We start from the raw sequence: 15848 nt of genomic DNA on the forward strand, positions 1-15848 counted from the left end.
GTGTGTGGCAACCACTTGATGTGTGTCTCTTACATTGATGCGTCTCTCATATCGATATTTCTCTCTCTTCCTCCCTCTCTCCCTCCCATTCTATCTGAAGATAAATGCAAAAATGTCCTCGGGGGAGGATAAAAACAAAAGCATGTTAAAAATATATATACATATATTTATCCAGCAAGAATCAAAATCTTTAAATCTTGTCTAATTTTAAAATATTTTATGTGCTAACACTAGAGAATTGTCACAGAAAGTCTATTCCATGAACAATTACTTTATTTTCCTTTTTTAAAATCAAATCTTGCTGCCATTATCATATAATTGGTTACAAATTTAACATTAGGTCTGGCATACAGTAGTCACTCAATAAATGTTTCTAAAATAAAAAATATTTCTATCCAGCCTTGGATTTGACGTAACACTGTTGCCAAGAGACAGCTGGGGGATTGGCATGTCAACCCTTCCGGTGATAACATCTTCATGTATCAGAATGTTATTTGAACTCCTTTCCAAAGACACACACATGACTCCCAATAGCAAGAAACAAGAATACGATTATTTATGCACCAGAACATAAGCTTCTTGATTGCAGCTGTTACTATGAATTTTCAATGCCTTGGGACACTCAGAAGTCCTCTTTATTGCATACCGAGGCTCAAACCCATCTGTTCTCAAAGACTATAGCAACCTGACCTAAATCAAAACCCAGACTTATTAGATTAGTCGTACATAGGACATGAATCCACTAGAGAACTCCAGGAAACCCTCCTTACTTAGAACAGGTATTTATTCTTCCTCTCTCTCCCTGTCTTCTCACCTCACTTATACAGGAAGAAGTAAAAGGCTATTAAAGTATGCAGGTAGCATCGTCTGTAAGGAAAAGACTGTTTAGGTCCTAGAAAGAGGGAAGAGGTGATTTCTCAGCTGAGAGTTTCCATTTCTAGCAGCCCTGAGACAAGAAAAAACTTAGAACACGGTTGAAGTAAAGACCACTCATTTTTTGATACTTGGCCCTAATCTGAGTCTAAAGATTAAAATAGAGAGAAAAGGGAATGCACCCTCTATAAAGCCCTTAAAAATGCAACCAGCTCTACCTGTGATGGGAAAAAAAAGTCATCTGAACATGAAGTTCTTGAATGAACCTTGAGTGAGCCACAACCACCCGGCACAACATATGCTCCAGGCGAGAGCCTCGCCGGTCTCACGCTGGCAACGAGGAGAGTGTGCCTGGGAAACGTGAGTTGTTCCGGGCGTCCCCTCTCCTCTGCGAGGCTCCTGTTAACCCTTGAAGCAGAGTCTGCACTTCAGTCACTGGCTTGAGTTCCTGTTTCCAGCTAAAGACTCCTCAAAGGTCCCCTCCTAGCCCAGCCGGCGTGGCTCAGTGGTTGAGTGTCGACCCATGCACCAAGAGGTCGCCAGTTCGATTCCCTGTCAGGGCACATGCCCAGGTTGTGGGCCTGGTCCCCAGTGGGGGGCATGTAGGAGGCAGCCGATCAATGTTCTCTCTCATTGATATTTCTATCTCTCTCTCCCTTCTTCTCTCTCTAAAATCAATAAAGGGCAAAACAAAGGTGCCCCTCCCCCCCCAAGCTAGTTAAGGAGCATTTTTCGATTCAAATTCTGCGTCACTGTGGAGATCTGGTGGGTTAGCCCAGCCACTGAGATCAGTAGAGAAGTTTATTCAGTTCTTAAATAATAAATCAACTTTTTACGTCCTTTGTAATCTCATTGTGACGCACTGCAATCCAAGGCCATTACACTACATTTATCTTTAATGAATAAAAAAGGGTACATTGGTATTGACTGAACAAGCAATTAAATATTCCATCAATAGCAGAACACAAAAAAAAATTTTAATTATTAATAAGCCACAAGCTTTACTTGTCAGGTACAATCATCTTTTGGTAAGAACAACTTATTTTCTTTTTTATCATCATAGACAAGTGCAGCCGAATGTCGTTCATCACAAGCCACTGTGGTCCTTGTCCCGCACGGGACTGACAACCGCTGGCCTCACCTCCTACCGGCCGTAAAAGGCAACACGTTTGGCAAAATGATGGAAAATACGAGCGAGGTGTTCGGTTCATATGAAAACCCAAGATAGAAGGTTGGAAACAAAGTTAGTTCCTCAAATGTCCCCACACTGATTCCGAAGGACAGCTGTAAAAAGGTACTTGTGAAACATCATGAGACAAATACATAAAATTGCCAGTAGTTTAAAGAATAGACTTCAACTATGCATAAAAGAGTCTATGAGAGAGAGAGAGAGAGAGAGAGAGAGAGAGAGAGAGAGAGATTGATTCCGTTCTGTGGAGCTGGGAGGACGGGCAGGCTGCACAGTGCACATCTGTCTTGATGTTTGCCCTCCACAGGAAGGAGATGTGGACCAGAGCCTGGGGCCACCAGAGCTTGTAGGGCTAAGAACTAAGTGAAAAGGTCTGGCCAGTATTAGAAGCTGGAGGAGAAAAGACTGTACTTAGTAGGGGTTTGGATTTTCTCTAGTTCCTTGAGTATCCCCCTGAAATAGTGTTGAGACACTGGGAGCTAAGCCACTAAGGGGTCTCAGAGGCTCATAGTTCCAACAAGCTATGGAATGCTGGACCCCTCATTTAAAAGCATAGCAGTGCCCGGCCAGTGAGGCTCAGCGGTTGAGCGTCGACCCATGTCATGCACCAAGAGGTCTCCAACTTGATTCTTGGTCAGCGCACATGCCCAGGTTGTGCGCCTGATCCCCACTGGGGCGGGGGGGGGGGCATGCAGGAGGCGGCCAATTGATGTTCTCTCTCATTGATGTTTCTATCTCTCCCTCTCTCCCTTCCTCTCTCTCCAAAAATCAATAAAGAAAAAAAAATTAAAAATAAAAGTGCAGCAGTGCCCTGGCCAGTTTGGCTCAGGGCATAGTTGGGGTTGCAGGCTCAATCCCCTGTAGGCTGATGTTTTGCTCTCACATCAATGTTTCTCTGTCTCCCTCTCCTTTCTTCTCTCTAAAAATAATAATAATAATAATAATAATAAGAAGAAGAAGAAGAAGAAGAAGAAGAAGAAGAAAAGTGCATCAGTAACCACCTAGGTGACCCATGATGCCACCTGCCTAAAAAGGGTCTGCCAAATTGGGAGGGTAGAAATAAGATGTGCATATCTCTCTAGCTCCCTGAGAGCTGGTTTAGCAAATACGCCAGGGATGGACCATTGGCATCAGAAGACATAGTGGTGTCCAGAAAACAGAAGAAAATCGGAGAGAGAGAAAGCAGCTTCATTTATAACGGTGTTTGCATTTACTAAGAGTTGAACTGAATCCATCCAATTAACCTCCTTTTCACGAGATGGCTAAAATAGGTTGCTGGGTTTTGTAAGGGAAAGAGACAGCTCGTGCAGGAGAACAGGGCTGCAGAGCTAGGAGACATCGGACAAAGCCAGCAGCTCAGCCTGAGCAGTGGGTAAAAATGCAGTAATTCTGGCCCATATGGAGTACGGACTACACTGAGACACACACACACACACACACACACACACACCCCTCTAAGGTTAGATTGAATTTAATCAGCCAAGCATACAGAATTGTTGGAAGCAAAGAGACTACAAAGGTAGGTGAGAAGCACACGAAGCAACAGGTCAGGAAAACTTTCTTTCCCAAAGTTCCCAAAGGAGACACACAGCTGCCGGTGACATTGTCCAGGGAAGGGAAGGTCTTGCACACCTGGCTCATTTCGTACTCACTGTGGCTCTGTCCTTTTATCCCTTGGGATGATACCACTATTCAGAAGGTAAGTAGTGATTGAAGTCAAGAAGCCACACTAGCCCTTATTCTCTGTGTGACTACGCATGCTTCTAAATCTTTATCCAAGGAATAAGGAAAACATTATGTTTTAATGTAATAATAATTTTTAAACATAAATGAGTACATACAGATACAATAATGCCTAAAATATAACAAATATGCTATTAATATTTACATTATACTTACACCAAAAACCTATGACTTTCCATCTAAGGAAAGATTTACTAACATTGTTGTTCTCATGGTTTACAAGACCCCCCCCCCAAAAAAAAAAAAAAAAGAAAAAACATGTTAGTCAGGGCCATATCCTTATCTGGATGGACAAACAGTCTAAACCCTGGAGTTCCTGAAGACTGCTCCTGCCAATGCCTTACATCCTCGTGAATGTCTGTCCCCTGCAAGAGCGTTTGACCTTCTCACGAAGCATGGGCCACAAACATCTGCCTGTCCCCACTGTACACCCCGGAGCAAAGTTACATAGGCAATCTTATTGCTTTTCTATACTGCTGTATTTAAATTAAAGCCTCTTCCAAATAAGCAGTAAATTCTTGAGGGCAGAGACTATGTTTAATTTATCTCTGTATCTCCAGTGCTTGAATCATAATAGGCACAGCTTTAAGGTTGGTTGGGTGGTTTGCAGAATAAATAAGGCAGAGTAACAAAAAACAAGGTTGGAAAAAAAGGCTGTAGGGTCTTGCGGCTTTGTAGTCAAACAGATGGATTACATCTCAATTTCACAACTTTCTTGCTGTGTGATTTGGGGCAAATTACTTAATCTGTAGAAGTCTCAGTTTCCTCATCTGTCAAATTGCAATTCTAGTACAATGTTCTTTATAGGACTGTGGTGGGGATTAAAGGGGAAACCCATTGAAATTGGGGAGAAGATTAGTGCTTAATAAATGTCAGTCATTATTCTTTTTATTCCTGTTCTCATTTTTGTATTAGTAAGCTGAAAACAAAGAGTCTATTCAGGGATATCAAAATGTTTTAAAATAGTATGTGACGCAATTGATAAAATATGCAATCGTCCAAAAGAATCTTAATGCATCTGAAGGCATTCTGAAAAAATGTGTTTACACACCTGGTATTATAATGAGCTGTTCCAGCTTGTTGACCTTTACATCAGTTAAAATTTATTCAAGGAAACCAACACTACACTAAGCATTTCAATAGATATGATTTAATCTTGGCAGTCTCTGATGTCAGAGGGCTGAACAGCAAAAGAAAGTACTGCCTTGACCAGAGCCGATCGCTGCAGGAAGCAGCTACCGCCCTCAGGCTGGGGAATGAAGGGCCCTGGTTGGAGGGAGTTATGAAAACGTGGAGAAGGGGATTTAAAAAATCAAAAGGAGAAGTTGGAGGCTGGAAGCCCCAGCTGCCACAGAGGTGAAGGGCGTTTTGGGGGTGCTGAAATGATGTTGACAGGAACCAAAATAAAGGGGAAAACCAGTCCTTTCTGCCCTCCTCCTGCCTTCTAATGTCCTGCTAGCTCCCTCCTGACAGAAACTGAGGGCAAGACTGTTGGTAAGGAACGGCCAGCACTGCAGAGGTTTGGAGCTGAAAGGCGGTCGTTTAATAACTGACTCAAACTTACACCTGCTCTACATTTTTTTAACAGAGACAAACAGGTTACCTTTACTGTGCCCCCCATTGCTGATTTTAATCCTGGCTTTTTTTCTCCCTGAAACTAAAAATGCACTTCCACGTATTTTGCCATATTGTCACTCGTAAGCATCCTGCAATAAAGATATTATCTCCAGTGTATAAATCAAGGCTCTGCAACCCGGAGCAGCACTTCCAAAATGTACAAACTCCCTGGGGATCTTGTTAATATGCAGATTCTGATGCAGTCCATTTGAGAATTTACATCCCTAACGCACTCTCCCTACACTGATGCTGCTGGCCAGGGACTATATTTGGTTGTAATCTACATTACAAATTCACAAGTCACTCTCGGGTATTCTGATAACATGGACCATGTATTCCCCACAGTAAATCCCAATTTGGTTCATTTATTTATACATAGCACAACTTTTCATTAAGATAATAATTCTCCACTATTATTTTAAGATTCTTTCATATGTTTATTATAAGTGTAATTGAGCATAAAATATAAGCAGATCATGTTCTTACATATTAGAGCTTACGATAATATATGAGTTTCTGATATGATTCATATAATAGGTTTATAATATATATTATGATACTGGAGCTTGTGATATTACATATATGCAATTCCTAGGTTCCACTCTCATAGATAAAATAAGATTTAATTTAAAGTTTCTTGTTGGGCCAACATGAGATTTATAGATGCTACCTTCTGTTCTCCTAATATTCCCCTCCGGTTTTGATTCTCAGATTTGACCTATGCTTAGAGAGCAGAAAGTTATGTCATTAAAATGCAGTTATGGTCTCAAAAGTGCCACTCGCCTGTCTGTCCCAAAGTGCACTTTAGTGCTGCAATTGCTGACTTTACCCACAAAATGCATTGAGCTCCTGCTAGCATTGCAAATTCTGAAGAGCAGTGGGCCAGTTACACCAAATCCCATCCTGCATTAGAACCGTCAGCACAGTTCTGAGGCTGAATCTCTTCCACTTGACCAAAGGTGCCTCGTTGGTCAGCTTCACTGGGAAGTTGGAGCCGTGTAGCTTAGGGAGACTAATTTTGGGATTGCAAGCTTTGCTTCTTAAGAATGGATGAATGCTTTCGGTTTAGATACAGACAGAGCCACTGTCATCAGTTTTATTTGGACTTCTTAAAAGTCAGAAAATACACTTAAAAGCACATTTTAAGAAGCCATCAGTCACAATCTTTGTGTGTCGCAATGTAGTGTAAATAGTGTAAATAAATTAGTACATCCTCTTTATGCACTATGTATTTAACTGTTACAAGAAGATCATATAATTGGTTTATACTTCATCTCATGGTTCAGAATGATACAAAATGTTATCAAAGTGGTATGTACTTTGTATATCTTTGCATAATAAGCATAGAAGACTAGGCATTGATTTTAGCACAGCAGATTCATCAATATTTAATTATTCCAAGATGAATCCATTTGAAAGCTGTCAAGATAAGGCCAGAACACTTGACTGACCTTTATTCTAATTTTCAGATGTATATTTTCTCAATAAAACTAACCAAAATATCCAAGTTATTTCTTCTAGTTCTACGACTCTGTGTTCACTCCTGGCCAGTGTACTATTTCAGAGAAGAGGCCACGCCACAGTCCCCCAGTTTAAATCTGGAATCATTTCTCCACTCCACATTGTACAGTAAGCATGTATTCCACTGTCTCACTATGTATTCCACCAGGCCTTTCGAATTATTTCTAAAATGTTATTACCTTATGCTTTATTTCTATTTGGAATGTCCAAATAGAACACATTGCCCTATATTTTTTTTTACTTTTTACTTCTATTTATTTATGTATTTGTTTTGTTAATCCTTACCCGAGGATATTTTTCTATTGATTTTTAGATAGAATGGAAGGGAGGGAGGGGGAAAGAGGGAGAGAGAGAAACATTGATGTGAAAGAGACATACTGATTGGTTGCCTCCTGCACAACCCACCACGGTTGAGGATTGAACCTGCAACCCAGATACATGCCCTTGACCAGGAATCTAACCCAGAACCCTTCAGTCCATGGGCCGATGCTCTAACCATTGAGCAAAAGCAGCCAAGGCTTTTTGTACTTTTTAAAATTAACCTTTTTTGCCTTGGCCGGTTTGACTCAGCAGTTAGAGCATCAGCCTGCAGACCAGAGAGTCCTGGGTTCAGTTCCCACGAAGGGCATGTACCTCTGTTGCAGTTTGTCCCTGGCCCCAGTTGGGGTTGTGTGGACGGCAACCAGTCAATGTATCTCAGTCATATCGATGTTTCTCTCTCTTTCCCCTTTTCTCCCTCCCATTCTATCTGAAGACAAATGCAAAAGATGTCCTTGGGTGAGAATAAAAATAACAATAAATAAAATTAAATTAAATTAATCTTTTTATTTTGACATATTGTAGAATCACATGCAATTATATGAAAGAATAAAGATCCCATGTGCCCTTTACCAACATCTTCCAATGATAACATCTTGCAAAACAATTGACATGGATGCAGTCAAGATATAGATCATTTCCATCACCATAAGGATTCTTCCAGTTTCCTTTTACAGTCATCATTACACTGCTCCCCTTCTTTCTTCTAAAAAGGCAAACACTCCTCTGCTCTCTTGTTCTATTATATAGCATTTCAAGAATGTTATATAAGTAGAATGATACAGTTTATAACCTATGGGGATTGGCCTTTTTTCACTCAAAATAATGTGGAGACTCATACAAGTTGTTGTGTGTATCAATAGTTGGTTCCTATATATTGGTACATTGCTGAGTAATACCCCTGATGTGAATCACCACAGGTCGTTGAGTCTTTCAGCCACTGAAAGACTTCTTTGTTGTTTCCAGTTTGGGGCTCTTACGAATACAGCTACTGTAAACATTTATCTATAGGTTTTGCTGTGAATGCAAGTTTCCATGTCTATGGAATACGTGCCAATGAGCATCACTGCTCGATCGCAAACAGTTGCATGTTTAGTTTTTAGGGAAATTACTGAGTTGTTTTGCAAAGTGTATACTATCGATGAAACTGTGACTATAGTTGGAGATAAAACCTGTAGGGATGTGATAAAAGTTAAATGAGGCCAGAAGGGTGGAACCCTAATCCGGTAAGGGCACTTATAATTAGAGAAAGAGACACCAGAACTCTCTCTTCACTACGTGAGGACACAGTGAGCTGGCAGGTGTCTGCAGGCCATGAAGAGTGCTGTCATCAGAAACTGAATCAGTCAGTACCTTGATCTGGACTTCCCAGCCTGCAGAGCTATAAGAAACACATTTCTGTTGTTTAAGCTGCCCACTGCTGTTTGGTATGGCAGTCCTAGCTGACTAATAGTGTGCCTGAACCATTTTGCATTTTTATCAGCCATGTATAAGTATCCAGTTTCTTTGCATCCTTCCTAGCATTTGGTGATGTCAGTATTTTTTGTTTTGTTTGTTTCAGCCATTCAGATAGGTATGTAATAATATCTATGGTGGTTTTAATTTACATTTCCCTAATAGCTAATGCTGTTGAGCATCTGTGAACGTGATTTATATCTATGTCATCTGGGGAACTGCTGGAGTATATGTCTGCATCATTTGCACATTTTCTGACTGTACTCTGAATTTTTACTCTTAAAATCTTAGAGTTCTTAATGTATTCTATATACTAGCTTTTTGTTAGGTATACAGTTTGCAAACATTTTCTGTGAGGCTACAGTTTGGTTTTTTATCTCTTATAGGAATATTTTTAATGGAAAGACATTTATACCCTCTCTCCATCTTTCTGGCATGAGAAGTCTCTGTTTTCTTTATCTTTTAAGACTTGAATATAACAACCTTTCCTTCGTAAATCTTCCCATCGACTCCATTTCCCTTGGTGGTGATACTTCTTTCTCTGTAGGTTCCCAGGCACTTTTATTGTAATTTACTTTTCTCTCATGACTGTCTCCATAAACTAGGCGCATTAGACTAGGAAACTCCTCAGGGTACAAGATTTGACTAATTCTTTCCTCTGTTCTCCTGTCATTAGCACAATAATTTGAACATAACAATGTTTATTAAATTAATTAAAAGGTAAATGTACAGTATAGCTTTTCAAATTATTTTTAAAATTCAGAAAACTTCTCCCAGAGAGCCTCCTGTGAAATCTCCTCACTGAGAATGTTCCCTACAGGATACTGTCACACTATCTTATGTCCCTCTAATATCTCATCACATCATCATTATTGTGTTGTCTTCCTTACTACACAGCGAGGACCACATATCTGACTTTCCCTCTTGAGTTTTGGGTGTGGACTCCTGGTCGTAGATCATAAATGGAATGCTGATATTGGTTCATGACTCACAGGTATTCTGTAAATGAGCACTGACCACAAGTACGCAGTAGATGTGCAAGAAAGTATTTGTTGTATAAGTGAGTGAATTTTTTTTTTTAAATGGATGAAAAGATAATAGAAACTCAACATATTATGAATGAGTCTGTGTATCTGTTATATATGTTACATGAAATATCAACCAATTTTCCTTCCCCAAAATGTCAAATTTGTCTCTTTTGATTTCAAAATTTAGGAATTACACGTTCTTTCCAAGTATATTAGTGTAAGTTTTGCTACATAAACTCCTTTTTCTTGAATCATTTCAGAGACTGAATGATGAACTTGTTTGTGAATTACCTACATAAGTTTCTTTCCAAATGCCTTAAAGAACTTTATTGTGTATCTGTAATGGTTTATGAGACAGAAAGGAATGGAAAGGGAAATAGCTTTTTCATATAATAAGTGTCAGTAAACTGCACCTGAAGGGCTCTATCGGAGGCCAATCTGGATATATGGCTTTATTTTACTAGTCTCATAAATGTCCAAATCTATTGTTGTTCCCTTAGTAACTCAATAACACTTCATAAATGATTTCTTAGTACTTTATTTCCTGGTGTGAAATTCATATCTAAAGCTCCAAAATCCACATCAGTAAAAAATCTTCCAGAAGAGTTATTTTACGTGTTACCCCATCTGAACACTCCTCTTGCATAGTTAAATTATTTAACCTCTTCTTTGTAAACATTGCCAAGAGGGAGGCAAATGACAAGAGCCAGAAGGCAAAAATATTACTTCTTCACACACAATTCCAAGGAGAAACAATGGATGACAAAATGTGACTGAAGAAGAGCAAGAAGATGCCTCTGAAATCACAATGTCACAAAACAGATGGATTCTGTTCCCCTAACATAATCCATTGACAGTCATTCCATCATACGAAATTGAGGTGAGGCCTTGGTGTTCGACATCTGCTCTGGAGGTTGTATTTTAGAAGCTCCATCTCAAACTCATAAAATGTATAAAATATAAATGTTCTGATATCGCCATAATCCTTATATAGTCAATACCCTAAGGGGTTCCCTGGAGTTGGAACCTAGGAATCCCCTGTGATAAAAAAGAAAGTGATGACAGACCCACTAAGACTAAGACTCATTTTATACAGAGAGATGCACACTGTATACCTCATTTTAAAGTGTAGGAAAAGGGAGAAAATAGGAGGAATCATTCTGAAATTTGTATTTTATAAGGGCTTATTTATAAAAGGTTTAATGAGGACCGTTAGCCTGCATTTAATCATCAGAAACTATGGACATAGCTTGTCCGTTGTCGATGGTATTCCCAAGGCTGCACTGCACATCCCTGTGGCTGTTTTGTTACTACCAATGTGCACTTCTTAATTCCTTCACCTTTTTCACCCAGTCTCCCAACCCCCCCACCCCTCTGACAACCACCAGTCCGTTCTGTGTCTATAAGTCTGTATCAATTTTTGTTTGTTCATTTATTTTGTTCTTTAGAGTCCACATATAAGTGAAATTATATGGTGTTTGTCATTCTCCTACTGACTTATTTCACTTAGCATAATACCCTCTACATCCATCCATGCTGTTGCAAGTGTTAAGATTCCATTCTTTTTAATGGCCAAGTAATATTTCATTGTGTATATGTACCACAGCTTTTTTAGCTGCTCAGCGACTGATGGGCATTTGGGCTGCTTCCAGACCTTGGCTATTATAAATAATGCTGCAATGAACATAGGGGTACATATGTTTTTTTCAAATTAGTGCTTTGGGTTTCTTCAGACATCTACCCAGAAGTGGATCACTGGTCGACACTTATCCCTTTTCATTAAGTGGATCATAACTACATCGACTTGAAAGTATTAGCTGTGATTAAAAGGCCCTAAAAATACAACAAGTAGTCTTTATGTCATTCATGTTATAACATGGCCTTATCTATTGAGAGCTGCTCATTTAAAGATAACTGTGCCTTTTTGCCAATGAGTGTACTGAATATTCACAAGTGGCTTAAATATATCCGTTGTACATTACCATTTTGAGAATGTAGCTTAGACCAAGTCAAAAGCAATGAGGTCCACTTATTGTTCTCAAGCTTCCGTTAGCGGTGTTGGCGCTAGACCAGGCTGTAATGCAAGCTCCTCGGACCCAGAGCTCTGCTGTGCTCAGTAACGGAACCCTTGGCATCTGACTGCGAGCCCGGCAGAGAGTTAATGCTCGCTGAAAGGGAAGCATCGTGTTTAACCGAATTGTCATGTGTGGCTCTGGATTAGCCGTGGGCCCATGTGACCACCTACAGAATGAAAGAAATCTGTAATACACCAAACTATCTTTCAACCCAACTCATTGAGAACGCTTTGTCCCTACCTCTTCTTCTGCTTTTCTGGAGAAAATCATCTGTCTCATTTGGTAAATCATCACAGTGGCCAACAAATAATATATTACTCCGTCATACTTTTAAGGATTTCATTTGAGACTTTGAAAAATGGGTATTTGTGTAATAAAGGTTGATATATTCGGAAACCTAGAAGTTAGCCTATATGTATAAAATTAGTAATCACTGCACAGCTGAGCCACTGAGGCACTGCTCGGTCTAGTCATCGTACCAAACACACCCCAGCAGTTTCCAGTCAAGTGGCAGGCATCAACTAGGGAAAAGTGCTAAGTCGTAAAAGATACTAAAACTACATTGTCCACCCTGCTTCTGTAGCCTCAATCATAAATTCCTTCAGATTATATGAGAAGTCTTATTTTCTGTGTTTTTAATTACTTATGGGCCATCACCTCTTAGTCAGCTTTTTTTGATTTTTAAATGAATAGGCTACATGGTTAAGCAGAGTCTCCAATGCAGAAACCATTTATGCAGGCAAATCATTCTGACATGCCTCGCCCTGCTAGGAAACATCTCAGGAAGGCTACCATCCACACTGTCTTCTTTCCAGTCATTATTTTAGACGTAGTGTTTGGAACAAAAATACCTTTTGTTGACTAAGACATAGTTTATATATGTCCAAAAGAAGCATTGAGACCTCCAAGTTAACCAAATCTGTGAGCCGCCAGTATGAAAACCTATCTAATAATTAATCGTTCTCATAGCAGAAGATTCATTCTGCAAAAGAAAACTGGAAAGAGAATGATCTAACAATGTCTATTCAATGAGATTCTTTTTTACTGAACTTTGTTTTTTTTATTCTTATCCGAGGAGATTTTTCCATTTTTTATTCAGATAGAGTGGGAGGGAGAGAGAGGGAGAGAGAGAGAAACATCAATATGAAAGGGACACATCAAGAGGCTGCCACCCGCACGACCCAACCAGGGCCGGGGACAAACTGCAGCCGAGGTACATGCCCTTGGCGGGAACCGAACCCGGGTCTCTGTGGACTGCAGTCCGATGCTCTAACTGCTGAGCCAAACCAGCCAGGCTTTTACTGAACTTTCTAATATGTATCCTCTTCTTTCAGATACTGAGCATTTCAGTCAAAAAGAAATAAAAGGAACATGAGCCTCCCTTTCACAAAGATGGACTAGCTCATTTTGACGGAGTTTAACCAACCACTAGTGGAAGACCCTTTAGTGGCTTAGCACTCAAATGTAGAACTAAAATTTAATCCTGAAGTTTCACTTATGTTGAATTTATGCAAAGCATCATTTCAGGGAGACAGTTCACTAGAGGAGCACAGGATTCCTTCATGTGAATGAGGCACTGGGAAGACTCCATCGAAGTACAGTGATCAAAGTGCAACCACCCCATCAACGTATAGCCACTTACTTGGCTAAGTTCTTAAGAAAAACAGGACAATCCGCTGATAGTTCTGTTCAGTGTTGTATGACATTCACCTCTCAGCTTCTCTCTAAACCAGGGTCCCCCTTCGGCTCCAGCTAAATGTGGCTGACAAGCACTGAAGTCCCAGGCACTGATTTATGCTTCTAAAATACATAGAGTATTTATTTACATGCCTTTATATAGAGAAGCTCTCTATTTCTCACTGAATGCTGCCTCCCTAACAGGATGTTGAGAGAGTCCTCTGTCTAGGTGTGGTGGCCTATTGACATCTATTTTAAAAGAAGACAGAACAAATAGCAGGATTAGCTCTGATATGTGTAGCTCTGATAAATTATTTGCAAAATCATAAATACTTTACCTAGTTTACTATCAAAGCACAGTCTGATTCTTTAGTGTAATGGCAGAGTAAAAATTGGCAATAAACATTTTTGTTCCTGCAAATAAAAGCAATAATTTTTGCTTTTTTTTTTTTTTTTTTTTTTTACCTTTCTTTAAACTATTAATGTAATATATGCTTCCTGTAGATGTTTAGAAAGTATAGAAATCAAAGGCATGGTGAAAGAAAAATTCACTTTATAATCATACTGCACAAGGTAATGACATTTTGTGTATCACCTTTTGTTGTATTTCATGTACACGTATTTTCGTATGCTCAAATTGTATATACAATTTTTTGTCCTGTGTTTTTATTTATACTTTTAGCATTTCCATTGATATTTAAAGCTTTGTAAACACCCCTTTAAGTGTATCTTTCTTCTAATTAGAACTATATTAGTATTTTAATATTTTGAATAATACTGTTAAATGTAAATTGCATTACCTAAAAAAAATCATTGTTTTATATTTTAGATCACACTGCTAACGTGAAAATACATCAAAGACTATAAAATGTATATCATATGTATTAGCTGTGTTTATTTATTGATATGATAGAACAAATGTAAAAAGTTATAATTGGGGTTTTCCAGACTGAGTGGATTTTTAATTTTTCTTCATCAGTCCTAAATTCAAGTTAAAAAGTAGCAGATAATTTATTTTTCACTCTGATAAGTTTTCATTAGAAAGGCTGAAAAGTTAAGAACTCCCTGAAAAGTAATACAAATATTTACTTGTGAAATGACTTCCGTTCTAGGGTAGTTCTTTACTTTGGACATCTTATCAGAATGTTATTAGGCATTTCAGCAACACACTTGACTGCCTTGCTCATTTCCCTGGACTTAGAATTGCATTCTATACGCAAGTAGTCATTTCCAACGATTTCAACTTCATACTGAGGCATGAGTAGGATCCAGTTCCTCTTGGAAATCTGTGGAAATGTTTTCATGAACAGGAACTACTCGTTCACCTTTTTATGCTATGGTTCTCTGGAATCGAAGGTGATCACCAGAAATGTTGGGAAACGTACTGAGAATTGGTCCCATTGTCATGCCTGAAACTCACTTGTGTTATTTCATCTTAGGGGAAGAGAGAGGTCTTTTTTGTTTGTTTGTTTTCCAGTTCGCAGTAAGATGTTGTAGAGGCAGCCATATTCATATGAAGGTCACAATGTGAAATCTGAATGTCTAAATTCAAAATAAAAAGAAAGAAATGAAATCCAGCCAGTGTGGCTCAGTGGTTGAGCATCGACCCGTGCACCAAGAGGTCATCAGTTTGATTCTCGGTCAGGACACATGCCCAGGTTGTGGGCCAAATCCCCAGTGGGGGGCATGCAGAAAGTGGCCAATTAATGTTCTCTCTCATCGATGTTTCTATCACTCTCTCCCTCTCACTTCCTCTCTCTCTAAATCAATAAAGGGAAAAAATAAAAAAGAAAGAAAGAGAGAGAGGAAGGAAGGTAGGAAGGAAGAAAGGAAGGGAGGGAGGGAGGGAGGGGGAGAGAGAGAGAGAGAGAGAGAGAGAGAGAGAGAGAGAGAGAGAGAAAGAAAGAAAGAGAAAGAAGAGAGAGAGAGAATAAAAAAAAAAGGATGCTTAAGTTCGAAGCTCTGGGGGCAGTGAGTGGGGAGGCAGGAGGAGGGTGTGGGTGGGTAGAAGGGGAGTAAGGCAGGAGGAATTTCTGCATCTTAGGGTCAGTTAATCAAGGCAGGTTCATCCACAGGTCCCCAGGGCTTTGGTGTTAACAAGAACCGACCTCAGACAATCTATAGGTTATTCTTACCATGACTCCTAGATTAATTCAGAACTGAGAAAGGTCATCAAAAGGCAATGGAGGCATTTAGAAGGGTAAAAACCAAACCAAAACAAAAAAAAAGACATAAGTTGACTAACTGTAGCAGAAACTTCAACACATCAGTATGAAACAGAATTTGAGGCATGTTACAAAAATTTGATGCAGTGCAAATGCACATAAGGGAATAATAATTTAATTTCGCTGC

Source organism: Molossus molossus, unplaced genomic scaffold (assembly GCF_014108415.1).
Source record: "Molossus molossus isolate mMolMol1 unplaced genomic scaffold, mMolMol1.p scaffold_m16_p_13, whole genome shotgun sequence".
Lineage (NCBI taxonomy): Eukaryota > Metazoa > Chordata > Mammalia > Chiroptera > Molossidae > Molossus > Molossus molossus.